We start from the raw sequence: 12,716 nt of genomic DNA on the forward strand, positions 1-12,716 counted from the left end.
CGGAGGCAAACTGCTCCACGGCTGTCGCAATTCCACATAGCAGACTATTACTGCTTCGTTTCACAGAAATCCGTTAAAGTGAATATTTGTAAATATTAAATCTAAACGAAACATAGCCTTCACAAAATCGGTCATCTCGGTTAACCCAGAACTAAAGTCTTGCCTAATCGGTCATCTCTTATGTTTAGTTATCTGTCCACCAGAGATCACAAGTTCGCAAAAAAAAATAGAAATTATTTCAATGGAGCCAATATTTTCTCTAGTTTAGAAATGCAACACAATCGAGACTGCTTATGAATGTGTATGGTGGGTTGGTTGGTTTACTTTAGATTTGTTTATTTCAATGTGATGAGGAAGTGTGCAAAATTTGTCTTTTTCAATTTTGAGAAATATTGTGCGTGATTTGGAATAGGCTATTGGCATAATACCAAATGCATTGAACTGCCACAGTCTATTATAATGCATGTTAGAAAACGTATTTCATCATATGATCTGAAAAAAGGGTGGTACATCTCATACATCTTCAGACTGAATAGAAGGTTCTACCTGGTTCTACCTGGAATCAACAAACAAAATAATTCAAAAGATTATCCTATGGGGACAGCCGGACAGCCAAAGACAACGAGCTCTCACAGCCTCAATGCAGATTTAGACGTTTCTCCAGAAGTAAAATGTTGAAGTTGCTCCAAACCTCAAATTTCAAAGTGTTTTTGAACCTTGGGCTGACTCCTCCTGCTCAGTATTGTTCCGTTTCTCCAAAAGTTGAATTTAGGGTTAAGGTTTAGGAAAGGGTCATTATTTATTTAGATTTTTATGAGTGTCCACCACTGGGATCAATCCAGAGTCATGGGATTATACCCATCCCCCGCCACCACCCGGTCCACCATGCCCTAGCAAAACCCAAGCCTTCTTCATGGGATTATACCCATCATCCCCCACCACCTGGTCCACCATGCCCTACCAAAACCCAAGCCTTCTTCATGGGATTATACCCATCCCCCGCCACCACCCGGTCCACCATGCCCTAGCAAAACCCAAGCCTTCTTCATGGGATTATACCCATCATCCCCCACCACCTGGTCCACCATGCCCTACCAAAACCCAAGCCTTCTTCATGGGATTATACCCATCCCCCGCCACCACCCGGTCCACCATGCCCTAGCAAAACCCAAGCCTTCTTCATGGGATTATACCCATCCCCCGCCACCACCCGGTCCACCATGCCCTAGCAAAACCCAAGCCTTCTTCATGGGATTATACACATCCCCCGCCACCACCCGGTCCACCATGCCCTAGCAAAACCCAAGCCTTCTTCATGGGATTATACCCATCCCCCGCCACCACCCGGTCCACCATGCCCTAGCAAAACCCAAGCCTTCTTCATGGGATTATACCCATCATCCCCCACCACCTGGTCCACCATGCCCTACCAAAACCCAAGCCTTCTTCATGGGATTATACCCATCCCCCGCCACCACCCGGTCCACCATGCCCTAGCAAAACCCAAGCCTTCTTCATGGGATTATACCCATCCCCCGCCACCACCCGGTCCACCATGCCCTAGCAAAACCCAAGCCTTCTTCATGGGATTATACACATCCCCCGCCACCACCCGGTCCACCATGCCCTAGCAAAACCCAAGCCTTCTTCATGGGATTATACCCATCCCCCGCCACCACCCGGTCCACCATGCCCTAGCAAAACCCAAGCCTTCTTCATGGGATTATACCCATCCCCCGCCACCACCCGGTCCACCATGCCCTAGCAAAACCCAAGCCTTATTTATTTTATTTTACCGTTATTTTACCAGGTAAGTTGACTGAGAACACATTCTCATTTACAGCAACGACCTGGGGAATAGTTTCAGGGGAGAGGAGGGGGATGAATGAGCCAATTGTAAACTGGGGATGATTAGACAGCCGTGATGGTATGAGTGCCAGATTGGGAATTTCTTCATGGGATTATACCCATCCCCCGCCACCACCCGGTCCACCATGCCCTAGCAAAACCCAGGCCTTCTTCATGGTAATAGCACTCACTGTTTTCAAAGGCATTTTCCGACATGTCCAATTTCGAACACACTGTTGAGCGATCTGCCTGACCGGAGAACCCTTTAAGGTTCTAGATAGCTCCTTTTTTTCTAAGAGTGTAGCATCATTTGAAGGGTTCTTCCTCCCCATCTCTACCCCCTATTTCTCTCTCTCCCTTTCCTTCTCTCACCTTTCCTTCTCTCCTTTATTCTCTCTCCTTTCCTTCTCTCCCTCTTTTCCCCCCTCTCCCCTCCTCTCTCCCTCCCACTCTTCCCCCTCTCCCCTCCCTCCCTGTCTTTCCCCCCTCCCCTCCTCTCTCCCTCCCTCTTTTCCCCCTCTCCACTCCCTCTCTACCCCCTCTCCCCTCCTCTCTCCCTCCCTCTCTTCCCCCTCTCCCTGCTCTGCTGGAGCCTGTATCACAGCCCCCTGTACAGTTCCCTGCCAGATGGAGAATAGGAGAGCTAGCTCTTAACTAGCCAGCTTGAGCCTATGAACACCAACTGCTGCCTCCCTGCCTGTCTGTTTCTCCACAACAAATCCAGGCTGCCTCCCCTCCCCCCTCCTCCTCCACCACCACCACTACAGACTGAGATGCACCCAAAAAGTGCAGTCCCAAACTCTGCCGTATCTCAAGGCTACAGCTCCCCCTCCCTCCCTCCCTCCCTCCCTCCCTCCCTCCCTCCCTCCCTCCCTCCCTCCCTCCCTCCCCTTGTCCGGTCTCATCTGGCGGTGGCAGGGCTCTGGCCTGGCACAGCCGGCTTGACCACCAGTTGAGACATGGCTGAAAAGCCTACTGCTGCTCAGTGCTATTCGCAGGCCAGTCTGTCCAAAGGAATCTGGCGTGCTGACTGTCACTCAGAGGTGCATGATGTTTTTGTCAGGCTGTAATTCTACCACAGGGAGCTGCTTGTCCATCTGACCAGTGGTGAAGCTCCTGCCCCGAGGCCAGATGACATTGTCTCTGTTGCACAACCAGACGTTGATGTTTGGAGAGGCTGCTCAGCTGCTGCTTGGATCAACACACACACGTACACACAAAGTGCAAAGAAACCACCCTCCCACTGTGATTTCTCTTTGTCACACACAAACACACACACACACACACACACACACACTTCTCGGCCAGATGCTGAGACTGATGTACCTTTCAGGCGTCACGAGGTGGCTGACACTCCAGTTTTTCCCGCCAACTCCGTGTCAAACCCTTGCTGGACAGCAGTGATGGAGGCGGAGAGTGACTGTGTCTGGGCCTACGGCCGCGGGGCTGTGTGTGTGTGTTTGTGTGTGTCAAAAGAGAGAGAGAGAGCTTGGCCTGTCAGCTGGGGACGATAGAAGCCTGTTTGGCGAGCCAGGGCTCCAAACTGGACTCGTCCCTGCCTGCGTGTCTGGCCAGACAGGGCTCCAAACTGGACTGTCCCTGCCTGCATGTCTGGCCAGCCAGGGCTCCAAACTGGACTGTCCCTGCCTGCGTGTCTGGCCAGCCAGGGCTCCAAACTGGACAGGTCCCTGCCTGCGTGTCTGGCCAGCCAGGGCTCCAAACTGGACAGGTCCCTGCCTGCGTGTCTGGCCAGCCAGGGCTCCAAACTGGACAGGTCCCTGCCTACGTGTCTGGCCAGCCAGGGCTCCAAACTGGACAGGTCCCTGCCTGTGTGTCTACCATACTGGATCCTCTATCAGGCATACAGCATGACAACAGCAGGATCTAGCTGCTCCAGAACAACATATGCTTCCGCTGAAGGTCAGTCAGAGTGTCTCAGTCCGAAGAGCTTGACATAAATACACTACTAGCAACTACCCAGGCAGACCGCCACTCAATTCACAGTCTGGAATGGATGTGCTATAGCTCTGCCAAGACAATAGCAGACAGTGCAATTGGGCTCAACTGCATTTTCTTTTGTCTGAGATTAAATATCCCAACAAAGAAAAGCCCAGAAACACTGTACAGGCTGATTTAACCAGAAACACTGTACAGGCTGATTTAACCGAAAACACTGTACAGGCAGATTTAACCGGAAACACTGTACAGGCTGATTTAACCAGAAACACTGTACAGGCTGATTTAACCAGAAACACTGTACAGGCTGATTTAACCGGAAACACTGTACAGGCTGATTTAACCAGAAACACTGTACAGGCTGATTTAACCAGAAACACTGTACAGGCTGATTTAACCAGAAACACTGTACAGGCTGATTTAACCAGAAACAATGTACAGGCGGATTTAAATTATTTATATATTTCATGGATATAAATTCAGCATAATTAAACCCCAGTCAATTTGGATCACGCTCGACACCACATAACTATCGATACTACTTAAATATATCAATCATTTATTCAATTACAAAATAGTTCAATCACACTCTTTTCTATGTTTACACAAACATGCAATACTAATAATTACTGCACAGGATAATAACATTAAATACAGGTTAAAATATTTAAAACATTCCCTGAGATATTGTCAAGAATTCCAGAATGCAGAAATATATAAAAAACAAAGGTTATTTGTCACATGCACAGGCTACAACAGTTATAAACAGTAGAGGGAAATGCTTTCCCTCAACAAGGCAGTATTCAATATCAAAGGTAAAGAAATAGAAAATCCAGAATAGAATATAGCCCTGTATGTCATGAAAAGGGCCTGACAACCTGACAAGCCTGGAGAGAGCGGGGGACATTTCCAGTTTCCTGCTTCTGGCTACCATGAGTTTCCCAGATATATGTCTAGCTAGCGCTGCGGAGGGACTGACTGAGAGCTGTGCTGCTGTGTCTCAGTAGCACAGAAGAAGAAATACCTTTCCAACTGTGTCATCAGTGGAGTGAGGCGACGGAGAGAGATGAGGCAGACATGAAAGTTGGCCTATTTCATGGTCAGGCTGCAGGAGTGCGCAGGCCTTGGAATGGCAATGCATCTAGCGTAATGTGACAGACAAGTCCCTAGGCAAAACTCCCAGACCTGCGGCAGGCAGGCAGGCGGGCCCAGGTACTTGATGACTGTGACACCTTCGTTCGCCATTCCGGGTAGAAGTGTTGTTGCCACTACGCTCTGCTGCCTCGCTTCACAACCGTCGCCCAAATAAATTTGCCTCTCATCCAGGCTGACGACGCGTCGCGGTGAACCTGTCCTGCTCAGCACTGTTGGGATCATGAATTTCCTTGTAGCCGCTCGCTGGGGTTTGCTCCTGATCACTAAGCACTTTGCCTTTGGGACCCACCTGTCCGGGCCAGTAGACGGCTGCGAAAGGATTCCGCGGCAGACACACTCACTCATCCTGACACCGTTTGCCCGATCAAATGGATACAGGAGTGTGGCAGGTTTGGAGCCAGTGCCCCTACCCACAACCCACTGGGCACACACTGGTTGAATCAACATTGTTTCCAAGTCATTTTAAGGAAATGACGTTGAACCAACGTTGAATAGACATTGAATTGACTTCTGTGCCCAGTGAGAAGTCACACAGATTAAAACTGCTCTGGTTTAACACGCACAGTAAGGTTATCCTCAGCTCACTCTGGCTTTAGGACGACTCTGTGCAGTGTCTTGTACAATACCTAGTCAGCTTTTAGAGGCAACCTTCATTGCCATTTTGTGTGTCTGTCTATGTCTGTGTATTTGTGTGTGCATGCATGCATGCGTGCACGTGTGTCCCCATGCCTGTGTGTGTGTGTGTGTTGGTGCGGGGTGGTCTGCCACCCAGTGTTGCAGGGCTAGTGAGAGACCTAGCGTTCATTAGGGCTGTGTGTCGGGGGAGCAGCTGCAGGGAGACATTGAGAAGCCCTGCATTGCCAGAAGGCTCCTTGGTAAATACAGCAGGGAGCGAGCCTGTTGATGTCCACCGTTTGTATGTGAACAGGTTGACTCCATCAGCTGACGTTCAACCAGCGAGCCAGGCTGAGAGATGAACCTTGACCTGGTGACTATTTAAACTGCACGTCAGTTGGAGGCAGACAACTCAGTGTTCTGTGTTTTAAATGTGTACATTTGGAAGGGACAGTGGAGAGATGGATGTTCATCTCATACACTCCCTCCAAAAATCTGTATAGTAACATCACCATCTCAGACATCCAATCAAATAACAATAATACATGTCAAGTCATCATCAATCAGGGTTAAAAAATATATCTATATTTTCATTGTATCATTGAGGAAAAATGAATAAAAATCATTGACAGGGTAAAATTCAAAAACCAAAACCGAATTTAGACTCCAGAGACCTACCCCCTTTCCAGTGTCCTACTGTAGACTAAAATCACACAGAGAATTCATAGCAGGAGAGTAACACACACACACCACACCACACACACACACACACACACACACACACACACACACCTAAATGTCATAATTTAACGTGGTGCTGAAAAAAACACACACACCATTGAAACAGTCCAAAATAACAACACAGTACACAAACTATATCATGCCTTGCACACTGAACCAGAGTGTACTTGGTGTATTATACATAATACATAGAATTAAAACGTTTCTTGTTGGCTGGGTCTTTCACGTTGACTTGGCCAAATGGACACTGTGGGAAGAGTGGGAAAAAAATGAAATGAGTTATTTGAACTACACAAAGAGGAGACAGAGGTTTGGGTTGAAGGGTGAGGGGTCAGGGTCGAGTTTGACAATAACAGCAGGGCTGTGTGTGTGTGTGTGTGTTAAGACCATGAAGCCAGAACTCACATGTCTACAGGCAGTGCCGCAGCACTTTCCTCTCTGGCGGTGGGCAAACTCTGTGAACACCTTGTACCCGCTGCCTGGGTCCGTGTACATCTGCCTCTTAGCCTGCAAAACACACACAAACAGATTGCGTTAGGTCAGAGAGGAGTGAAGACGTGACCCTAAGCGTGGAAACAGATGTAAAAAGCAGTCTGGATCTTGTGATGTTAGGTTTTTTCACTGCTGGTAGTTACCAGGTAGCACGGCACACAGAGGGCACACCATGCCAGGAACAAAACCAAACGCTTACACACACAGCTGAGCTGATGAGGACAACTCTTGCCTGAGATATTACAGTGGACACACACAACTAAGCACATTTCAATGAAGAGCTTGACAAGGGGATTAGATAGGGGTTTAATAAACGGTGACGTGCCCTACCCCTGTAGTTTGTGTTTAATAAACGGTGACGTGCCCTACCCCTGTAGTTTGTGTTTAATAAACGGTGACGTGCCCTACCCCTGTAGTTTGTGTTTAATAAACGGTGACGTGCCCTACCCCTGTAGTTTGTGTTTAATAAACGGTGACGTGCCCTACCCCTGTAGTTTGTGTTTAATAAACGGTGACGTGCCCTACCCCTGTAGTTTGTGTTATATCAATACACACCTTACTGTACATGAGAAACACACTAACAAAACCCCTTCATTCTAATGTGAAATTCCAAAACATCACCTCTCAGTCTGTTTCAAAAAGCAGAGCCCACTAGTTTCAGCTTTGACAGGCAGCCATGCAGCCAGCCAGCCATGCAGCCAGCCAGCCATGCAGCCAGCCAGCCATGCAGCCAGCCAGCCATGCAGCCAGCCAGCCATGCAGCCAGCCAGCCATGCAGCCAGCCAGCCATGCAGCCAGCCATGCAGCCAGCCATGCAGCCAGCCAGCCATGCAGCCAGCCAGCCATGCAGCCAGCCAGCCACGCAGCCAGCCAGCCACGCAGCCAGCCAGCCACGCAGCCAGCCAGCCATGCAGCCAGCCAGCCATGCAGCCAGCCAGCCATGCAGCCAGCCAGCCAGGCCACGATGGGAGAAAGGCCTGGGGCTCTCTGGTGACACCGCCTGTCATTTCACATGGCATCGCACGACCCCAGAGAGGAACTGGCACTGCCATTGCTCTCCCTGCATTGTGCTTTTCCCACCGAGGCCCTGGCCCTGCTACGCTCACGTCTCTCTCGCCCAACATGCTTTACTCCGGCCAGACTCAGGAGCCATGGTAATATTTTACAACTGGGAAGCCCGCTGACATTGGGGAGTGACACCTACTGCTGCTGACGTGGAGTAGGCTGGGAGTGGGTTAAGGATAGAGAGAGGTCTGCGTCTGTCAATGGTTTGGTGGTAAACATCGCCGGCCGGCTTGACACTCACACATTATGAGGCAATGTTTAGAAAACTAGGTCTATAAGAATGGTATAAGCGTTTGGTTAAGTGAAGACACCTTGGATGGTAGAACAGTGCACACACTTACATATCCTGTCCAGAGCCATGTATTTAGAGAGGTAGATCAACAAGGTTTCTGCATTATGATGCATTTACATTACACTACAACAGTCTATGGCAGCCATGTTAGCTCTCCATTAACATTACATGGGGAATACTTAAACAATGCAATGTAACCGAATGTCCAGAATTAGAACACATTTCAAAATTCTAAAAGTTGGCCCCTCTCTGGTCCTGTCAGGCTATTGCCCATCTTGTCACTGCCGTCAGTGTTAATTAACATTATTACAGCATATAACAATGTCATATTTTGTATAAATATCTTATAAGTAAAAACAAAATATAATCAATCAAAAAACGTAACCTAACATGTTATATAGTGAGATACTGCTTACATAAATGGTTGTACTATATTTAACTGTTTGTTGCCCCAGTAGGAAAAGGAGTGACCCAGTTTTGTGTCAATGACAGCAGTAGAGCCAACACCCTCTGATTCCTATCCTTGCGGGACATGGGACATAGCTTGTATACAACTCGGGGACAGGAGGTAGGCGGCCAGGCCGGTCAGTCACTGTGGTGACAAAGTACGGGCTCATAAGAGTGTAACGCCAGCAAGATGTCTGAAGCTTACCTCACATGCTTCTCTGTGTAATTTATGTATGGCAAGTTCGTCCTCTGTGAACTGTTTTTCCGTTTTTCTGTTTGTTTCTTGCATGTCGATGCTTGTCTTGACACCGGTATCCGAGTCTTCATGGTCTGCTTTAGTTGTATGAATCTGTAATGATCCGCTATTGTTGGCGATCAATCGCTTCTGGTTAACATCGTGTTGTGAGGCGTCCTGAATTGACATGATTTTAACTGCTCGTTTAGCACGTTGCAAGATCAACCCGCAGAGTAATGTTGCACGCGGAAAACATTGGCAAAACAACATAATATTGCTAAAGAAAATAGGCTACTAACATTTATGATGTTTACTTGTTCGACTTTCGATTTTGGAAGGACTAGCCTATCTACTACAAGGCTATGTTGCAGTGGTAACATCATACGACAATGTTGCCATCCAAAATACAAGCACACGCTTATTACACCAAAAAATGATGAAACAGTTACAACCTACAGCAAACTTGTAGGCTAGAATGTAACCAAAACAAGTCTATCATCGATACATTGTATCATAAGTTTCCTCTTTCCTTGTCGCCTCTTGGCATGTGACCATGCAGCAGTCCCCTTCACTGCGCCCCTATCGTATTGAAGTTGTATTGCTATGAGATTTATAGAAATTCAACATGGGAATAAAAGCTATTGTAGCAAACTGGAATTCTCCATAAAGATTGTTCTAGGACCTATATTATTCCTCACAAAATCAAGGATTTCAAAACACTTGAGACCGGCATATAGAAACCAACAATCTAGCCAGTCTTACTGTAGTGTACATGCATTCTGCACTAACATTTAAAACATGAAGTTCATGAGTGGACAATTATTGGTCCTTTCAAGGTTATGTACTGCTTTAAGCCACGGCTGTTTGCTATCTGGCTACTGTATATCCAGCTAATGTAATGTGACAACTGCTTTTGAGTGACAGTGGTGGGTTAATTTTTGCCCCAGACTGAATCAAATCAAATCAAATCACATTTTTATTGGTCATACACATACTTAGCCGATGTTATTGCAGGTGTAGCAAAATGCTTGTGTTCCTAACTCCAACAGTGCAGTAGTAGAATTGTTCTTAGATACTACTGCACTGTTAGATACTACTGCACTGTTAGATACTACTGCACTGTTAGATACTACTGCACTGTTAGACACTACTGCACTGTTAGATACTACTGCACTGTTAGACACTACTGCACTGTTAGATACTACTGCACTGTTAGACACTACTGCACTGTTAGACACTACTGCACTGTTATACACTACTGCACTGTTAGATACTACTGCACTGTTAGACACTACTGCACTGTTAGACACTACTGCACTGTTATACACTACTGCACTGTTATACACACTACTGCACTGTTAGACACTACTGCACTGTTAGACACTACTGCACTGTTATACACTACTGCACTGTTAGATACTACTGCACTGTTAGACACTACTGTACTATTAGATACTACTGCACTGTTAGACACTACTGCATCGTTAGACACTACTGCACTGTTAGATACTACTGCACTGTTAGACACTACTGCACTGTTAGATACTACTGCACTGTTAGATACTACTGCACTGTTAGATACTACTGCACTGTTAGACACTACTGCACTGTTAGATACTACTGCACTGTTAGATACTACTGCACTATTAGATACTACTGCACTGTTAGATACTACTGCACTGTTAGATACTACTGCACTGTTAGACACTACTGCACTGTTAGACACTACTGCACTATTAGATACTACTGCACTGTTAGATACTACTGCACTGTTAGACACTACTGCACTATTAGATACTACTGCACTGTTAGATACTACTGCACTGTTAGACACTACTGCACTGTTAGACACTACTGCACTGTTAGATACTACTGCACTGTTAGACACTACTGCACTGTTAGATACTACTGCACTGTTAGACACTACTGCACTATTAGATACTACTGCACTGTTAGACACTACTGCACTGTTAGACACTACTGCACTGTTATACACTACTGCACTGTTAGACACTACTGTACTATTAGATACTACTGCACTGTTAGACACTACTGCATCGTTAGACACTACTGCACTGTTAGATACTACTGCACTGTTAGACACTACTGCACTGTTAGATACTACTGCACTGTTAGATACTACTGCACTGTTAGATACTACTGCACTGTTAGACACTACTGCACTGTTAGATACTACTGCACTGTTAGATACTACTGCACTATTAGATACTACTGCACTGTTAGATACTACTGCACTGTTAGATACTACTGCACTGTTAGACACTACTGCACTGTTAGACACTACTGCACTATTAGATACTACTGCACTGTTAGATACTACTGCACTGTTAGACACTACTGCACTATTAGATACTACTGCACTGTTAGACACTACTGCACTATTAGATACTACTGCACTGTTAGACACTACTGCACTGTTAGACACTACTGCACTGTTAGACACTACTGCACTGTTAGATACTACTGCACTGTTATACACAACTGCACTATTAGACACTACTGCACTGTTAGACACTACTGCACTGTTAGATACTACTGCACTGTTAGATACTACTGCACTGTTAGACACTACTGCACTATTAGATACTACTGCACTGTTAGACACTACTGCACTATTAGATACTACTGCACTGTTAGATACTACTGCACTGTTAGACACTACTGCACTGTTATACACTACTGCACTGTTAGATACTACTGCACTGTTAGACACTACTGCACTGTTAGATACTACTGCACTGTTAGACACTACTGCACTATTAGATACTACTGCACTGTTAGACACTACTGCACTATTAGATACTACTGCACTGTTAGATACTACTGCACTGTTATACACAACTGCACTATTAGACACTACTGCACTGTTAGACACTACTGCACTGTTAGATACTACTGCACTGTTAGATACTACTGCACTGTTAGACACTACTGCACTATTAGATACTACTGCACTGTTAGACACTACTGCACTATTAGATACTACTGCACTGTTAGATACTACTGCACTGTTAGACACTACTGCACTGTTATACACTACTGCACTGTTAGATACTACTGCACTGTTAGACACTACTGCACTGTTAGATACTACTGCACTGTTAGACACTACTGCACTATTAGATACTACTGCACTGTTAGACACTACTGCACTATTAGATACTACTGCACTGTTAGATACTACTGCACTGTTAGATACTACTGCACTGTTAGACACTACTGCACTATTAGATACTACTGCACTGTTAGACACTACTGCACTGTTAGATACTACTGCACTGTTAGATACTACTGCACTGTTAGACACTACTGCACTATTAGATACTACTGCACTGTTAGACACTACTGCATCGTTAGACACTACTGCACTGTTAGATACTACTGCACTGTTAGACACTACTGCACTGTTAGATACTACTGCACTGTTAGATACTACTGCACTGTTAGATACTACTGCACTGTTAGACACTACTGCACTGTTAGATACTACTGCACTGTTAGATACTACTGCACTGTTAGATACTACTGCACTGTTAGACACTACTGCACTATTAGATACTACTGCACTGTTAGATACTACTGCACTGTTAGACACTACTGCACTATTAGATACTACTGCACTGTTAGATACTACTGCACTGTTAGACACTACTGCACTATTAGATACTACTGCACTGTTAGACACTACTGCACTATTAGATACTACTGCACTGTTAGATACTACTGCACTGTTAGACACTACTGCACTGTTATACACTACTGCACTGTTAGATACTACTGCACTGTTAGACACTACTGCACTGTTAGATACTACTGCACTGTTAGACACTACTGCACTATTAGATACTA

General features: G+C 46.0%; 1 long non-coding RNA gene across 1 annotated transcript; it reads right to left on the bottom strand.

Moving 5' to 3' along the window:
• Positions 1-4,346: 4,346 nt before the first annotated feature.
• On the bottom strand, positions 4,347-9,438 carry LOC115158782 (uncharacterized). The gene is made up of 3 exons (XR_003868736.1): positions 8,817-9,438; positions 6,721-6,822; positions 4,347-6,562 (listed from the first exon to the last, which is right to left on the bottom strand). It is a non-coding gene; the product is annotated as an uncharacterized LOC115158782 (long non-coding RNA).
• Between the last annotated feature and the right edge of the window lie 3,278 nt (positions 9,439-12,716).

This window comes from Salmo trutta, chromosome 22 (assembly GCF_901001165.1).
Source record: "Salmo trutta chromosome 22, fSalTru1.1, whole genome shotgun sequence".
In the NCBI taxonomy this organism is placed as follows: domain Eukaryota; kingdom Metazoa; phylum Chordata; class Actinopteri; order Salmoniformes; family Salmonidae; genus Salmo; species Salmo trutta.